Source organism: Leptonychotes weddellii, chromosome 8, assembly GCF_054177405.1.
Source record: "Leptonychotes weddellii isolate Sample4059 chromosome 8, ASM5417740v2, whole genome shotgun sequence".
Taxonomy (NCBI): Eukaryota; Metazoa; Chordata; class Mammalia; order Carnivora; family Phocidae; genus Leptonychotes; species Leptonychotes weddellii.
In genome coordinates, this window is record NC_138376.1 from 40286857 (window position 1) to 40303078 (window position 16222).

Below are 16222 nucleotides of genomic sequence, written 5' to 3' on the forward strand. Positions count from 1 at the left end.
AATGAGAGAGAGAGAGAGTACATGGGAGGGGGGAGGGTTAGAGGGAGAAGCAGGCTCCTCGCCGAGCAGGGAGCCCGATGCGGGACTCGATCCCGGGACTCCAGGATCATGACCTGAGCCGAAGGCAGTCACTCAACCAACTGAGCCACCCAGGCGCCCTCATTTAAGATTTTTCAAAGGATGTGACATGACCCTTAATTACAGTGGCAATATAACAATTTAAATGCCAGAAAGTTTTTGGTTGTGTTGTTTTTAATCTACTCCTGCTTCAAAGTTCACAGTGGAATAGCCATGGCAATCCTTAGCTTTGAGGACTTCTCCCTTTGGACCCAGGAGTGGGATACAGGCTTCACATCTTGGATGGTCCAAAGGGTTGGGTGGGGGTGCTTTAACTCAGGATAGGCTAAATGATTTCACCTACCCTAAGTGAAGGCTAGAACCACAACGGCCAGTGGATTTTAATTTTACTTTATCATTCGTTTACTATTCCCACTTAATTTCCAAAAGGAAGTTGAAGTAATTTGACTGTCTAAGAAAGTAGATTTAGGCTGGAGCAGGCCTGATAAGCGAAGGATTAGGTTTCCAGCATGATCCTTAATGGATATTAACCTGGATATTATTTATCATTTTGGAAAATGACTGCCTTCCACATAGTCTAATCCCATGATGAGAAGCAGCAGGGACAAAGCCATGCAGAAGATGCAGATATAACGGCAAAGTTCTCAGATATTCTACTGGGAAACACCTTGTTTCTGCTAAGATACCAGAATCATATACACATTTACATTTATTTTATTAGAAAAGATTTCCACATTTAAGCAATAACCTTTCTGAAACATATCTCTAAATAATGGGTTTCAAACTTTTCATCTACTATTATTAAGCATAATGGATGAAATGCAAAACACACTCAGGGAGCATATTAGAGTAATGCAAAATAACTCTACCTGTGACTTTACTATTTTTTATCCCATACAAGCATGAAAGCATATCAAAATTAAAGTGAGCAAAAATAATTTTAATTATTGACTAGGTGATGAGTACGTGTCTGTTGTTCAGTGTACTAGTCTTTGCTAATATTGAATTATACAAATTATATTAATACTTAATTTGGGGGTAAATTCAACAGAAATGTTATTAATACAACCTACTGAGGTAGGTTCAATATTAGGGTAATATTGAATCTATTGAATTTAGAATTATTTTAATAGTAGCATCAATTAAAACAAACTTCTTACTAGATATTCTGTTCTAGCCATGATGAAGTAACTGGTACCACAAAGCCCTCCCACTATAAACCCCCACAGAACTAGATAAAATATATAAAATAGCTGTTTTCAGATACTGGACAATAGTCATGGAGGACTTTAATTCCTGAAAGAAATAAAATAAGACAAGTTACATACACCCAAAAAAGACTTTACTGATGAATTATCTCAAATATTTAAGGAAGAAATAGTACTAATTCTATACAATTCCTTTTAGAAAATAGAGGAGAGGGAACACTTACACCTGTTTTATGAGACCAGAGTTATTCTGATACCAAAGCTAAGAAAAAGACATTACAAAAAGGAAAACCACTGACCAATACTGTCATGGATGTAAAAGTCCTTAACAAAATTTTAGCAAATTAAGCCCAGCAACATAGAAAAAAGAGTAATCATCATGATTGAATGGGATTTATTCCAGGAATGCAATATTAGTCTAATATTTGAATACAAATTGATGCAATGTAAAGACTAAAAAAGGAAAATCATACAATCATCTCTATAGCTGCAGGAAAAGCATTCAACAAAATTCAACACAAAATAAAAGGAAACTTCCTCAACCTGATAAAGGATTTCTATTAAAAAATCTATAGCTAGCAACATACTTAATGGGGGAAAAATTAAAACATTTTCCCCCTAACATGAAGATCAGGGCAAGTATGTCCACTCTCACCACTCCTGGTAGAGGTCTGAAATACCTTTACCAGAGGTCTTCAACAGTGCAATATGATAAGAAAAAGAAATAAAAGACAAACTGTAAATGAATAAAACTGTCCTTATTTGCAGATGATATGATCATGTATATAGAAAACCTTAAGCAACTTAACAAAAGCTACTATAGGTACTAAGTGAATTTAGGATGATTTCAGGATACAAGGCCAAAATACAAAACTCAGTTGTATTTCTATATATTAGCAAATGAACATTTGAAAAAGTAAACCTAGAATAATACCATTTAGAATAACATTAAAAACCCAAAAGTTTAGGTATGCACATAATAAAATATATGGAAGATACCCTGAAAACTTTAAAATATTGCTAAGTGAATCAAAGGAGACAAACAGGGCACCTGGGTGGCTCAGTTGGTTAAGCGACTGCCTTCAGCTCAGGTCATGATCCTAGAGTCCCAGGATCGAGTCCCACATCGGGCTCCCTGCTCAGCAGGGAGTCTGCTTCTCCCTCTGACCCTCCTCCCTCTTGTGCTCTCTGTCTCTCATTCTCACAAATAAATAAAATCTTAAAATAGTTATTTTAAAAAAAAGAGAGACAGGGGCGCCTGGGTGGCTCAGTTGGTTAAGCGACTGCCTTCGGCTCAGGTCATGATCCTGGAGTCCCAGGATCGAGTCCCACATCGGGCTCCCTGCTCAGCAAGGAGTCTGCTTCTCCCTCTGACCCTCCTTTCTCTCATGCTCTCTGTCTCTCATTCTCTCTCTCAAATAAATAAAATCTTAAAAAAAAAAAAAAAAGAGACAAACAGAGAGACATACTATTTCTTGTCAAGATATCAAATTCCTCAAGAATTGATCCAAAGATTCAACACAAACCCATTCAGAATCCCAGAAGACTTTTTTGTAAAAATGACAAATGGACTATGAAATTTTTATAGAAATATGAAGAGCCTAACAGAGATAAAGTAATTTCAAAAAAAAAAAAAAAAAACTTGGAGGACGTATACTATCTGATTTCAAGATTGCTATAATGCTATGGTAATCAAGACAATGTGGTATTGGCATAAAGACAGACAAATAGATCACTGGATTAGAATATAGTACAAAAGTAGACTCACATATATTGATTTTTCACCAACATACCAAAGAAACTAAATGGGGAAAGTAAATACTTTCATCAAATGGTACTGAAAAAAAATCAATTGCAACTCATATTCACACCAAACACCAAAATTAAATTGAGATGGACCATAGCTCTTAATGTAAAAGCTGAAATCATAAAGCTTCTAGAAAAACACATGGGAGTTATTTTTGCAACTTACATCGGTAAATATTTCTTTGTCAAGGACCCACAAAAACAAATTGATAAAATGGACTTAATCAAAATTTTAAACTTCTGTTCACCAAAAGTCTTTGTTAAGACATCGAATAAGCAAGCTACATATGGGAGAAAATATTCACAACATATATATCTGACAAAGGACCTTTACCTAGAATACATGAACAACTCCTATGACTCAATGAACAACTCAGTTTTTAAAAAGTAGTCAAAAAGACTTCTGCTTCCAGAAAGATGGAGTAGACACATTTTTTTCCTTACTCCTCCTGCGAATAAGTACAGCTGAAAACTCTGGACATCCTACATAAAACAAAGATAAAGGCGCCGAAAGATGGAGAGAAGGCAGACCAGCGGTAGACCTCAGGAACTGAGGAACAAGGTGGTGACTTCCTGGGTTTTCTTTTTGTCTCATATATCCCAGACTAGATGGTGAAGTCAGCAACCTGAAAATGCTAATGAGTGTGCACGTGTGCACCCTCCACCCCCAGAAAAACCTGCTGGCTCTAGTCAAAGGACCAAAAGGGCACAGCCTAGGAAGACAGAAAACTGTTGGACAATAACTCTATTCCAGCCAAATATTCCAGATAAAACTGCAACCCCACCCCCATCCTCAACAGCAAGGCCAACTAGGGAGCCTAAATCCCCATCCTCATGAAGTTGTAATGAGGTACCCCAAACCTCTCCCCTACCCTCCCAGTAAGGTGGTATCAGAGATCATGGAACTAAAGATTGAGTCCTGGCTTTAACTGAGTCTCTGATTCCTGTTGCTCTTTTTTTTTTTTTTTTTTTGTACGCTATGAGACAATGAATTGCCCTTTCAGCTTAATTTAATGAGGCTTAATTCAACTTAAAACTATTTTTTCTGCCATCTAAACTCTGCTATATACTTTCTTATCTCAACTTCCAATCCTTTCAGACTTCTTACTACTTAATTCTTCTCTAATTGTGTTGGCCATGCTTGCCCCACTTCCTTCAGTGCCTAGCCTGTATCCTATAATGCATCTCCTCAACAATGCTTTCTGTTGAAATCTTTTTACTAAACTATAATTTGCCTGCAATAGGCTTCCATTTAAAATGTACAATTTGGTGAGTTCTGATGTATCCATATACCAGTGAAACTACATATACAATCAATATAGAGAATATTTTCACCACTCTCCAAAGTTTCATCTTACCTCTTGGCAGTCCATCCCTCAGCTCCAAGTTTTTTTAGTCACTATCTTTGCATTCTCGCTACAGTTTATATTTACACTTTTATGCCTTGCTTCTTTCATTCAGCATAATTGTTTTGTCTGTAGGTTGCATTTATCTGTAGCCCATCCCTTTTTATTGCTGAGTAGTATTCTATTGCATAGATAGACACCATATTTTGTTTATACACTCACCAAGCGAAAGGTTGTTTCCTGTTTGGGCTATTGTGCATAAAGCTGCAATGAACATTCACTGAAAAAAAAATGATGGCATAGAAGCATATTTATTGATAGGAAAAATGTTCATGACCAATTGCTAAATGAAAAAAAACAGGTTACAGAACACTTTATAAATATGAATCCATTTTTTGTAAAGAATATATTTGTGGAAATAAGTAAATGCATGGGAAAAAATCCAAAATGTTAATAATGGTTATATCTGGGGGTTGAGATTACACGATTTTTAAGATAAAAATTAAGTAAAGTGGGCAAAAGACTAGAACAGGCACTTCACAAAGGAAGAGATGCCAATAAACACATGAAAAAATTGCTCAACATCCTTAATCATCGAGGAAATGCAAATGAAAGCTATGACGAGATACCACTACTGAAAGCACCAAATGTTGGCAAGAATGTGGAGCAACAGAACTCTCATATATTACTAATGGGAACGTAAAATTGTACAGCCACTTTGAAAATCAGTGTGGCAGTTTCTCGTAAGTCCAACATACATCTACCCAATGACTCAGCAAATACACTTCTAGAAGAAACAGAAACACTGGACACAGAACAGACTTGTGCCTGGATGTTCATGGTAGTTTTACTCTTGACCCTGAATACTCCAGGAAGAAAATCAGATTTCCAAATAATTTACCTTGTTTTCTCTTTTCCCAGCCTCAGCCTGGACAACTAGAAGAGGAACAAACTAGAAGCAACCCAAATGTCCATCAGCAGCAGAATGAATAAATAAAATCAGTATGTCCAAACAATGGAATACTACTCAGCAATGAAAAACAAAACCTAAAAAACTTTGGATACCTGGTTGGGTCTGAGTATCATTATACTGAGTAAAAGAAGACAGAGACAAAAGGGTACATACTGGGGCGCCTGGGTGGCTCAGTTGGTTAAGCGACTGCCTTCGGCTCAGGTCATGATCCTGGAGTCCCAGGATCGAGTCCAGCATTGGGCTCCCTGCTCGGCAGGGAGTCTGCTTCTCCCTCTGACCCTCCCCCCTCTCATGCTCTCTCTCTCTCATTCTGTCTCTCAAATAAAAAAAAAAAAGGGTACATACTGTATGATTCCATTCGTATGAATTTCTGAAATAGGTAAAGTCAATCTATGGCAAGAGCAATCAGGACAGTGGTTGTCTGGGGAGGTGGGGGCAGGCAAGGATTGATTGGGATGGGGCTTAAGGGATATTTTGAAGGTCAGGTAGTATTCTGTATTGTTGTAGGGTGCGGTTGACATACATATATGCAACTGCTGAAGCTTATCACACTGTATACTTAAGAGCGTCATTTCATTTTATATAGACTTCAATACAAATGGGGAAAAATTAAAACAAATCTTTTTGTTAATGTAAATTTTCAAACAGACAAGAGAAGTAGAAAGTACACTATAAAGAGCAGTCTATCATACTTAAGTAATCATTTGCTAACTTCACTTACTGGCAAAAAATTGCTTAAGACATGAGGCGCCTGGATGGCTCAGTCGTTGAGCGTCTGCCTTCAGCTCAGGTCATGATCCCAGGGTCCTGGGATGAGCCCCGCATCGGGCTCCCTGCTCGGCAGGAAGCCTGCTTCTCCCTCCCCCACTCCCCCTGCTTGTGTTCCCTCTCTCACTGTGTCTCTCTCTGTCAAATAAATAAATAAAATCTTTTAAAAAAAAAAATTCCTTAAGATGTAATTCAACTGATCCCCACATATTTGTGAGTCAAGAATGATTGTGTTTACTTTCTAAAGAAAGGCAGGGAGTTTTAATTTGGTTTTTTTTGGTTTTTTTTTTTTTTTGACAGGTCTCATGGTTTGAGGAAAGGTGGTATTTTCTACTTTCCCAGGGATTTCAATGGAAAGGCAAAATTTGATCCACTGACACCTTGAAAAAATGTGGTCATTTTCAAATACCAGCAAGGCTTCATTTTTTAGGGCTTTTTACCAGTCTGTGCTGTCTCTTAGGAGGAAAGAACCAGACCTGATTAATTGATTTTAAAATAAGCTCAGGGGCGCCTGGGTGGTGCAGTCAGTTAAGCCTCTGACTCTTGGTTTCGGCTCAGGTCGTGATCTCAGGATCTTGAGATCAAGCCCCGTGTCGGGCTCCTCTCTCAGTGTGGGGTCTGCTTGAGATGCTCTCTCCCTCTCCCTCTGCCCCTCCAGCTGTGTGCTCTCTCTCTAAAATAAAGAAATCTTTAGAAAAAAAAAATAAAATAAGCTCAATATTTTTTCCATTTCACCAGCTAAGGAACTCCAGTGATAGTTGTGCTATATACTACTCTCTATTCATGTTTTAGAAGAGGAATCAATGGAAGGAAGGAAGAAGGTAGATTGAAGTAGATTAAGATGCTGTTCTTACCAATTATTTGCTATGTGATCTTGAATACATCTCTTCATCATTCTGACCCTCAGTTTCCACATCAATAGGCATGAGAATCCCTATCTCAAAGTTTCATAATGGAAATTAAATACTGTCCATGAAAATGCCTTGACGTATGCCAGGAGCTCAGTAAATATCACTGTCTTCCCTGAACACCTTAACAGAAGACAAGGAGGAAGAACACGTTTCCCTTCATAATTCACAAGTAGATACACTTGAATATCTGGACGTTCTTTGGGTAATGTACACAAGTCTGATTTGAACTATTTTTCAGGTGAGGTGGGGATGGGTGGATCAAGGTAGGCAGGGGTGGGAAGCCTGAGAGATCCTCACCTTTTATCTCCTAAGAACATCATGAACATTTTATAATAACTAATGATGAAACATTGCTTACTGTTTGCAGTTTCTATTTCTCTCTATGAAAGAGTATTTGGAAGGCAATTTCTTGTGGTGGTGGTGTTTTGTTGGGTTTTTGTTGTGGGTTTTTTTTGTTTTTTTTTTCCTACACTCATCAGTACAGGCTGCAATGATGATTCTCAAACTCTGAACAATGGTTCCCAGTGTTTGGGCAGGGAGGGCCAGCATATGGAGGCCTCTCATATAGCCAAATACTGGCTCTCTGCCTTTCCTTCAGCTTTGTTTAAAGACAAGATCCGTTTCCTCCTTTGTCATCCCCTACAAGGCCTCCAGACTCCACTGTGAAGCCCAGCCAGATTTCTGTAATAAATTACCTGGGAAGCCAAAGCTGAAAAAAAGAGAAAAGAACAAGGCGAAGTGTTTTGAAATCTGACTTTCTTCCTGGAGCATTCAGGATTACCTATTCAAAGGGGGCAAGGTTGAACTAAGGTTTGTGCTAGGAGGTTTGCAGGCTAAAGTTAGTAGAAAAAGTTTGGTCAGTTCATTTAATTCATTACAAGTTTTTCATATTAAGGTGAGATGTGTCCAAACTTAAAAAAAAAAAAGATAAAGAAAATAGGTTCAAAGTATTACAAAAGAGCACGTATAGTTGTATGAAATGATGTAAGCCTATACAAACATGCCTTGCTTTATTGCATTTCACTTCATTGTACTTTGCAGATAATGCATTTTTTACAAATTGAAGGTTTGTGGTGACCCTGCATCCACCAAGTCTATAGGTACATTTTCCCAACATTTGCTCACTTGTGTCACATTTTTTTTGTTAATTCTTGCAATATTTTCAACTGTTTCATTCTGATTATATTTGTTATGATGACCTGTGATCAGTGATCTTTGATGTCACTACTGAAATTGTTCTGGAGAACAATGAACCATGCCCATATAAGACAGTAAGCTTAACAGATAAATGTTGTAGGTGTCTGATTGCTCCACTGACCAGTTTCCCCCATCTCTCTCCCTCTCCTTAGGCCTCCCTATTCCCTCAGACACAATATTGAAATTAGGCTAATTAATAATCCTGCAATGGCCTCTAGGTGTTCAAGTGAAAGGAAGAGTCACAAACCCCTCACTTTATTTTTAAAATTTATTTTATTTAAATTCAATTTAATTAACATAGTGTATAATTAGTTTCAGAGGTAGGATTTAGAGATTCATCAGTTGCACACCCAGTGCTCATTACATCATGTGCCCTCCTTAATGCCCATCACCCTGTTACCTCATCCCCCCACCCCCTCCCCTCCAGCAACCCTCAGTTTAAGAGTCTTTTATGGTTTGTCTCCCTCTTTGTTTTTGTCTTATTTTTCCTTTCCTTCCCTTATGTTCATCTGTTTTGTTTCTTAAATTCCACATAGGAGTGAAATCATATGGTATTTGTCTTTCTCTGACTGACTTATTTCACTTAGCATAATACCCTCTAGCCCCATCCATGTCGCTGCAAATGTCAAGATTTCATTCTTTTTGATGGCTGAGTAATATTCCATTGTATATAAACACACCACATCTTCTTTATCTATTCATCCATCGATGGACATCTAGGCTCTTTCCATGGTTTGGCTATTGTGGACATTGCTGCTATAAACATTGGGATGCAAAACATCTCTCACTTTAAATCAAAAACTAGAAATTACTAAGTTTAGTGAGGAAGGCATGACAAAAGCCCAGACAGGCCCAGAGCTAGGCCTCTTGCAGCAATTAGCCAAATTGTGGATGCAAAGGAGAAGTTCTTGAAGGAAATCAAAAGTGCTACTCCAGTAGACCACACAAATGAAAAGAAAGTGAAACAGCCTTATTGCCAATGTAGAGAAAGTTTCAGCAGTCTGGATAGAAGATCAAACCAGCCACAACATTCCCTTAAGACAAAGCTTAACCAGAGCACGGCCCTAACTCTCCTCAATTCTCTGAAGGCTGAGAGCGGTGAGGAAGCTGCAGAAGAAAAGTCCTAAGCTAACAGAGGTTGGTTCATGAAGTTTAAGGAAAGAAGCCATCTCCATAATATAAAAGTGCTGATGTAGAAGCTGCAGCAAGTTATCCAGAAGATCTAGCAATTAATGAAGGTGGCTACACTAAACAACAGATGCTCTTTCTTCCTTTTTCTTTTTCTCTTTCTTTCTTCCTTTTTCTTTTTCTTTCTTTCTTTCTTTCTTTCTCTTTCCCTCTCTCTCTTTCTTTCAACCACAGATTTTCAATGTAGATGACACAGCCTTCTATTGGAAGGAGATGCCATCTAGGACTTTCGTAGCTACAGAGAAGTCAGTGCGTGGCCTCAAAGCTTTCAAGGATAATCTCATTCTCTTGTTAGGGGCTAATGCAGCTGGTGACTTAAATTGAAGCTAGTGCTCATTGACCATTCCAAAAATCCTAGGGCCCTTAAGAATTACACTCAATCTACTTTCCCTGTGCTCTGTATATACAAAGCCTAGATGACAGCACATCTGTTTATAACATGATTTACTAAATATTTTAAGCCCACTGTTGAGACTGCTGTTCAGGAAAAAAGATTCCTTTCAAAATACAATGGTTCATTGACAATGCACCTGGTCACCCAAGAGCTCTGATGGAGATGGACAGCAAGGTTAATGTTCTCATGCCGGCTAACACAGCATCTGTTCTGCTGTGCATCGAGGAGTAATTTCAACTCTCAAGTCTTATTATTTAATTCGTAATTAAATTCCATAATTTATAAATTAAGTTATAAAATTCATAATATAAATTAAATTAGATGTTATTTAATTCACATTTCATAAGGCTATTGCCGCCATAGATAGTGATTCCTCTGATGGCTCTGGGCAAAGTAAACTGAAAGCCTCCTGGAAAGGATTCGTGATTCTAGATGTCATTAAGAACATTCATGGGAGGGGCACCTGGGTGGCTCAGTCGTTAAGCATCTGCCTTCGGCACAGGTCATGATCCCAGGGTCCTGGGATCGAGTCCCGCACAGGGCTCCCTGCTCAACGGGAAGCCTGCTTCTCCCTCTCCCACTCCCCTGCTTATGTTCCCTCTCTTGCTGTGTCTCTCTCTGTCAAATAAATAAATAAAATCTTAAAAAAAAAAAAAGAACATTCACGGGAAGAGGTCAAAATCCCAACATTAACAGGAGTTTGGAAGAAGTGGATTCCAACCCTCATGGAGGACTTTGAGGGGTTCAAGATTTCCATGGAGGAAGTTAAGTGCATGTGGGGTGGAAACAGCAAGAGAACTAGAACTAGAAGTGGAGCCTCAAGATGAGCCTGAGTTGCTGCGATCTCATGATACAACTTGAATAGATGAGGAGCTGCTTCCTATGGCGAGCACAGAAAGTGGTTTCTTGAGATGGAATCTACTCCTGGTGAAGATGCTGTGCAGACTGCTGAAATGACAACAAAGGATTTAGAATGTTACATCAACCGAGTTGATAAACAGCAGCAGCGTTTGAGAGGACAGATTCTAATTGTGAAAGAACTTCTACTGTGGGTAAAATGCCATCAGACAGCATCTCACGCTACAGAGAAATCATGAAAGGAAGAGTCCATCGATGAGGCAAACTTCATTGTTGTCTTATTTTAAGAAACTGCCTTTAAGAAACCCCAGCCCTCAGCAGCCACCACCCTGATCAGTCAGCAGCCATCAACACGGAGGCAAGACCCTCCACCAGCAAAAAGGTTACGACTCGCTGAAAGCTCAGAGGATGGTTAGCATTTTTTAGCAATAGAGTTTGATTGATTGATTGATGGACTGATGGGGGTAGGGGCAGAGGGAGAGGGAGAATCTCAAGCAGGCTCCACGCCCAGCGCAGAGCACGACTCGGGGCTAGATCTCAGAACCGTGACATCATGACCTGAGCCAAAATCAGGACTCAAATGCTTAATGGACTGAGGCACCCAGGCGCCCCTAAAGTATTTTTCATTTAACATTGGTTTTTTTTAGACATAATACTACCGCACACTTAATAGGCTACAGTATCGTGTAAACACAACTTTTATGTGTACTAGGAAACCAAAAAAGTCATTTGATTCTATTGCAATATTTGCTTTATTTCAGTGGTCTGGAATTGAACCCGTGTTATCTCTGAGGTGTGCCTAGAAGTTGACAAAATCTTTATCAGGCAGGTAATATTAGTATCCTTCATTTTATAAATGAGGAAAGAAAGGCTCAATCAATGCTTGATCAAAGATATGATCAATAGGGCGCCTGGGTGGCTCAGTTGGTTAAGCGACTGCCTTCGGCTCAGGTCATGATCCTGGAGTCCCGGGATCGAGTCCCGCATCGGGCTCCCTGCTCGGCAGGGAGTCTGCTTCTCCCTCTGACCCTCCCCACTCTCATGTGCTCTCTCTCATTCTCTCTCTCTCAAATGAATAAATAAAATCTTTAAAAAAAAAAGATATGATTAATACATGATCAATGCTTGATCAAAGATATGCTTGCTTGACAAAAGCATATAAACAGTAAGGAATAAGATTAGGTCCTGAATCCTGGCCTCTTGGTTCCAAATCTTTCCCACTAGAGGGGCCCTCAAGGCTGGATAGCAGTTTCAATTCCTCTGAGAGTAGTCCTAGTTGATGTGGCCAGCAGAAACAAGCTTTGGGGCAGTGTTCCCTGAAGCAGAGACTGTGATCATGGGGATCCAGAGAACAAGAGGGAAAGTGGAGATGTAGGAGGCACACATGAGATACGACACACAAACATCACAGCAATCACTTGCAGGACTGAGTCAAGAGGTGCCCCTCATAGACTCTCTTGAGTGGGACCCCCTTTCACACATCTCCTTTCTGAGATTGCATCTCTGTTCCAGATTGGGAACAACCAATGCAGAGGGAAGAACAAAGGAAAATAGAAACACATAACATTTCCATAGTGTGTCGAGTATCATCCAAATGAGAAAGAAATGCATGAATGTACACACAGAATACCACATAATTTTTTTAGGTTAAGAACACTGTATCCCATCAAGTACAAAGCTTGTTTGACTTTTTTTTTTTGGTCAACCCATGTATTTTTGTTAGCAATGTTGACCACTGAAATTATTTTCTTAGAAGAGAATTTTCCAGTAAACCTCCCACATCATTGCAAACTTCCTGTTCCCAACTGCTGTTCCTCTTAGTAGGGCCATCATGACAAGCAGCAGGAGGGCTGATGTTCAGCAGAAAATTAATTTGGCAGGGTGTGTGCTTAAAGATATCAACTTCCAAGGGGAGGAAGTTTTTGTTTTGTTTTGTTTTCTAAAGCATTGCTTTTTACTTGTGGTGTGCCTTCTGAAGTTACGGATTATTTTTTGAAGATAGAGATTTTTGGTTTACCTTAGTTCTCAGTACCTGGAAACTATTTAGTACATGCTATTGAACTGAATGTTTAACATGTACTTCCCCTTAACCAAATGAAGAATATTTTATGGGGCACTTTTCATTTTAGATGAGGTTACAGAGTACGTCATCTTCGGAAGTTGGGGAAATTAATTCACGAGGACTGTGGTCCAAGTTTAAATTCTGGGTCCTCGAGCACACTTTTAAAAACAGGGCCTTTGACACTTTATTAAGTATAAAACAAGCACATAGCTAATGTAAACCTCCTTTGAAATAGATGATATCAGCCTTGGCTGCATACTGGAGACAGGTGGGGTGGAAAGTGTGGTAGGATTTTTTCAAAATACTGCTGCCAGACTCCAAAATGTAACTGGTAATCTGGAGTCTGGACTTCAGAGTTTTTAAAAGCTTCCTAAGAGATTCTAATAGACAGCCAAAGCTGAGCATCAGTGTCCTAAATGAATGAACACATTTAATCAGCACCAACTAAGTACCAGGCATGGTATTAGGCACCTGTTATCCTTTATTTTACAGATATGGAAATGAGGACTCAGAGAGGTTATCTGCTTAGCATCATAGAGCAGTGAAGTGTTAAAGTTGGAAAGAAAAAAAAGTCCTATGACCCCATACTCTTCTTGCCATTTACATTGCAGTAAAGAATATGCTAGTGTCTGCAGAAGCCAATGTATTGGCCTTTGAAAATGAATCCACATAGAAATAAACTCTGGGTGCAAAACCTGTTGGATCAATATTTCCTACTAATGTCACATTCTTTTGTTCAAAACCCAGCGATGTCTCCTATTGAGTTGGAAATTGCAGACTGGCGGTGAAGGGCCTGATGTCAGGCTTTCCTGATTTGGGCATTAAAGACTGTTCAGTCCATGAGAAGCAGGACGTGGGTGACCCCCAGTAAGAAAACAGGGGCTGCGCTATGCACAGAGGAGGACTCACAAAGGTACACTGTGGCTACGTCAGTTCCTTTACTGTCCCTGTTGTAAAGTAGCCGGCCGCAGTGCTGAGATTGTGTCTCCGTTACAGATATCCCAACTGCTTAGGAATCCAGGGAGCAGATATTCGGTCAGGAAAAATTCAAGAAAAACGAAACTTCAACCAAACCCAACTGTAATTGTGATGGAGAAGCTGAGCGCCTGCTTGAAGGTGGTTTATGACTTTACTATGTGTGCGTGTGTGTGCACACTGTGCTCTTTTGGCTTAAACAAACCCTTACTCACAGTGATATACCTCAGGGGTCCCATCAATGCCCCCTTATTCTCTCTAAATTTCTCTCCCTCACAATCTCCCTTCCATCTTTATGAACTGTTTGTCCACTTGCTGAGAAACATAGGGAAAAAGCAGGATTGTGTGAACATTTTAGAGTCCTGTCTGGAGCAGTGAAAACTGTCTATTTCAGAAAGAAAGAAAAATAGAGACAAAGGCACAGGGGAAAGGAAAAGTAGACACAAAGAATGAAATTGGCAGGTCGCAGTGTCTGGGTGGCTCCGTCAGTTAAGCATCCGACTCTTGATTTTGGCTCAGGTCATTATCTCAGGGTCATGAGATCGAGCCGTGTCAAGCTCCACTCTCAGTGAGGAGTCTGCTTGAGAGTCTCTCCCTCTCCCTCTGCCCCTCCCCCTGCTCATGTGCTCTCTCTCTCTCAAATAAATAAATAAATTGGCAGGTAGAGGACATGACAGACAGGTACTTAAATAGACAGAGAGAGAGGAGAATAGACAGAATAGGACAGAGAATGAATGAGACAGAGACAGGGAAAACCCAGAATGAGAGAACAGAGAGAAACCAAGATGGAAACTCAGGGACAACTAGGCAGAGAGAGAGAGATGGCCAGTCAGTAATGGAAAGAGAGAGAAACAGAGAGAGGCAACAGAGAAAACCAGACAGGAGACAAAGATGAAGAAAGAAAGGAAGAAAGCGACAGACATGCTGAGAGGAGCACAGAAGACAGACGGAGGTGAACAGGAAGACGGAGGTGAGCAGAGTGGGAGAGCCAGGCAGGAGTGTGGACGGTTTTGTACACATTCTTGTGAAGAAATGAGAAGCCGACTGGTTTGCCAGGAGGGACAGTCTTCCCAGTCAGGGCTGTTGGAGGGTATGAGTTTAGTCATGCTAAATAGAAACAGGATGCCTTCCTCCCAAGCCTAATTCTGTTGCATCTGGAGGGCAGTGTGGTGAATGTGGTTTCTGTGCCAGCACTCTGGGCCACGGAAGGACCTCACAGAATTACAGAATGTTGGAACCGAGATCCTTGTGGTAGACGTGTGTGGTTTCCTCGCCAGCCCCTATCCATTTACTCTGTTTCCAGTAAAAGCCTCCAATATTTATGGGGGCACCGCCCTTTCCCACCTTCAGTCCTTGTGGGTTTTGTGGTGTTGACCATACCTCCTCACCATCTCCTATTCCAGGGATAGCGTATGACCCAGGCTTGGCATATGATCCAGAGCATCAGTTTCTCCTGTGGTTTCAGTGATCGGCTCAAGGACAGGCACATAACTCAAGGGAGGCAAATCAGAGCCAGTCAGTCTCCTTTGGGTTTTCTTTCTGGGCTCCTGGGTTTGCCCTCAGATCCAGACTTGAACCATGGAGCCATGTTGGCTGGAGCTGGGGCTGCCATCTTGCCAACTTATATAGTCTGAAAATGAAGCCAACACACACAGCAGCAAAGAGTAAAATGAAGAACAACTCGGTTCTGTGGCCTCTTTTGAACACTGATCAAGCTGTTCTGAAGTCAGAACTATCTCTAGACCTTTTTTTTTTTGTTTACAAAAGCTAATAGATTACCTTTTTCTTTAAAAGTTTAAAACAGTTTGAATTAGATTTCCTGTCACTTGCAACCACATCCTAGTGATATAATGTCTCAGAGATCAATATCACCACATTCTACAAAAACTGAGTTTAGCTTATCTATGATTTTAGCTAGTCAGTGGCAGCATATGAAGCAAGGTTTCATCTACCATGTACCCCAATGAATTCACTCTTTCATTCTCTCCCCCTTATTTTATTTTAAAATTAAGCTATAGGGACCATTTCCAATAAATGTCTTTACTCATGTGATTTCACAAGATCTAGAAACACCAGCCCTAAGCAATATGCCACCCCTAAGTAATGCTTCCCTTTGTTCAGCTCACTCCCCTTCCCATGTTTCTCTCCCTTCCTAGTCATGGTAAGCAGAATACAACAGATATCACGGACACTTTTATGTGAACTTACCAAACAGAAACTTTACCTTTTAAAAGAGAACAGTAAAACAAACCCGAAGGAACACATTTCTTTTTTTTGTTATGTTAATCACCATACATTACATCATTAGTTTTTGATGTACTGTTCCATGATTCATTGTTTGTGCATAACACCCAGTGCTCCATGCAGAACATGCCCTCTTTAATACCCATCACCAGGCTAACCCATTCTCCCACACCCCTCCCCTCTAGAACCCTCAGTTTGTTTTTCAGAGTCCATC

General features: G+C 40.0%; 1 long non-coding RNA gene across 4 annotated transcripts in view; it reads right to left on the reverse strand.

Annotated features, from left to right (window-relative positions):
- LOC145723014 (uncharacterized) overlaps positions 1-16222 on the reverse strand; it is a 64923-nt gene that overhangs the window by 34605 nt on the left and 14096 nt on the right. Inside the window, exon 2 of one of the 4 annotated variants that reach the window (XR_014147716.1) lies at positions 15109-15394. The exons of 2 other annotated variants lie outside the window; for them this stretch is intronic. This is a non-coding gene — a long non-coding RNA (uncharacterized LOC145723014). The remainder of the gene's footprint in view (positions 1-15108; positions 15395-16222) is intronic. One more of the 4 variants, XR_014147715.1, reaches the window with a different exon arrangement.